Here is a 2,628-nt window from a genome sequence, read left to right as displayed (position 1 = left end):
CTCTCTCTCTCTCTCTCTCTCTCTCTGACAGACAGACTCTCTCTCTCTCTCTCACAGACACACAGACACACACACACACACACACACACACACACACACACACACACACACACAGAAGGGAAGCAACACGAACACCAGTTGTTGTTAAAATATGAATGTACGTTGTGTTTAGTGTCTGTTACCCTGTCTTCATATTTGTCTTCTGTTGATGTTGCAAATGGAGCTGCTGTGAAACAGACTATAACGTGTCGTCTCATATCAACGTGTCGTCTCATATCAACGTGTCGTCTCATATCAACGTGTCGTCTCATATCAACGTGTTGTTTCATAGAATTATCGAATTCAGAGAAAGAGCGGCTAGAGGAGAAACAAAGGGCGTCGCGCAGAGATCGCTCCGTGGAGGAGGAGGAGTGGAGCACCAGGTGAGAGGTTGATTCTGATATCAAATGAATGTGTGGTGTCAACAGTCTGTAAACCCTCCTCCTCCTCCTCCTCCCCCCTTCTCCTCCCCCTCCTCTCTAACCTCAGGTGGTTCCAGTTGGGAACGAACCCTCACACGGGAGCGGAGGATTGGCTCTACTCAGGTGGATACTTTGAGCGAAACTACTCTGACTCTCCCAACATTTATTGAGACACACACGATCTGCGGAGGAGGTGTGTGTGTGTGTGTGTGTGTGTGTGTGTGTGTGTGTGTGTGTGTGTGTGTGTGTGTGTGTGTGTGTGTGTGTGTGTGTGTGTGTGTGTGTGTGTGTGTGTGTGTGTGTGTGTGTGTGTGTGTCACCATGCTGCTGCAGAACACAAAGCTCTTGACTCTAAATCCTTTTTAGTTCGGGCTCGTCCTCTTTCCACACACTTCTCACCCGTTAGCATTCAGATTTCAGGGCTCATTGAAACACTTCTTGTTTAGATATATAAACAACAACAATTTGAATATTAGATGTGTATTTTCACCCTGTCTCTGAACGGAGACGTACCGTAGGGATGAAAGCTGCTTATAATAATAATCATGTTTAGCCACACAGTACGCACAGTGTTTCATAGATACTGTATTATAATAATAATAATGATATTTGGCGCTGGCATGAAGAGGATTATTTAAAGCCATATTTTCTGCACTAAATATAAATCTGTAAACACAGGAGCATTTTGTGTTTTTCTAACACTATGAGAAATGTTGATGCGATACTCTGAGCCATGCAGTCTAAATAATAATGAATATATTAACAATATTAAAGCATTTTATAACTCCTATTATTATTCTTTGTCTATCTCGAAAACACACTAGCTGTAATCAGGAAGTATAATACTCCCAGGGAGACACTTAGGATGTTTTATTCTAACGTTTATTTTGGCAAATGTACTCCGTTATAGGTTGCCGAATTCCCCTCGTGTTTGCATTGTACCCGTAACATCTGCAGATATCTTTCACTGAGTGACTTTTAGACTCAAGAGAAGTGGAAAACATGAGGATTCTCAGGCGAATGTGACGTTTATAAGAAGTGTCTTTTACTTTAAGCGTCATTTATTAAACAAAAATATATATATTTAATTTAGGCTTTTTTGAGGGATCCAGAGGCCCAATGCTGGATAACCTCTTATTTAACCCATTTGTGCCCAAATACTTCATTAAGTATGATCATTAAAAACGTGGTTTGAAAGTCTTTGAATCTGGTACGGAAATACTCCAGGCAAATATTTAACTGTACATTTTTTTTACATTACAGGTAAAAAAGGGAAACCGCTTTTTTTAAGGTGTTGCATTTAAAACAAAAAATATTCTGCATGTGTGAGAAATACGGAAGAGGTGTAGAGCAACATGTGAATATATTACATTTTGTTTGGGTCTGAAATTAAAGTCAGAATTCTGAGATTTTCAGGGAAAAAAAGAGAGATTTTTTTTTTCCGTTTTTAGAAAATGTTGCAGATTCCTTTCCTCTTTAAGGAACGTTTTGGGTACACACGGGTTAAAGAGAATTCTGTGTTTGTTACTGACTCTGGATAAATAGGGTGATTGTTTCACACATGTAAGCAACTCATTTCTCATCCATCCAAAAATCAACAAAATCCAGGGCCCAGGAGTTCAAAACGTTTAATCTCAATCAGATCAGATCAGATTTTGAAATCCCATTTTTTGTGATCCAGGATCAGTCAAGTCGGAGGACAAGGAGTTCAAAGCAATTCAGGATTACGATTTTTCAAGATGACTAGATCCTGAATATCAGTGCTTTAATCCTACCGATCGCCATCTAGTGGACATAAAAAATAGTACAAGGAAGACAAGAGACCACGTTGCAGAGACATCTATAATGTCTAATTATATTTTTTAATTTGAAAGGTGATGACAGATGATGGACTTTTTTTTTGTTGAAGATATTTTTTCTTTAATCTAAATTACATTTGTGACAATCTTTGCTGTGATACTTTTATGAGCATAAACATTTATGCCATCAACATTTGGTTGAAAACAAAATAGGCCACCACAAACGTGAGCAAAAATGGAAAAAATAAAATGTATTTCCCATGAAGGCTAAAAATTGTGTATTATTTCAGTTAACAAACGTTGCCATCTTATATAAATTGAAATATATTTTAAAATAAATTGTACAGTACATTTTGCTCTGGTAATCC

The 2,628-nt window shown here is 38.2% G+C and overlaps 1 long non-coding RNA gene across 1 annotated transcript; it reads left to right on the top strand.

Annotated features, from left to right (window-relative positions):
- The first annotated feature begins 107 nt into the window (after window positions 1–107).
- On the top strand, window positions 108–586 carry LOC104964236 (uncharacterized). The gene is made up of 2 exons (XR_800393.1): window positions 108–422; window positions 529–586. It is a non-coding gene; the product is annotated as an uncharacterized lncRNA (long non-coding RNA).
- The last annotated feature ends 2,042 nt before the right edge of the window (window positions 587–2,628 follow it).

The sequence above is a fragment of the Notothenia coriiceps genome, unplaced genomic scaffold, assembly GCF_000735185.1.
Source record: "Notothenia coriiceps isolate Sejong01 unplaced genomic scaffold, NC01 NC01_scaffold00036889, whole genome shotgun sequence".
Lineage (NCBI taxonomy): Eukaryota > Metazoa > Chordata > Actinopteri > Perciformes > Nototheniidae > Notothenia > Notothenia coriiceps.
Note: the sequence above shows the minus strand (reverse complement) of the source record. Positions and strands in the feature narration are given on the sequence as shown.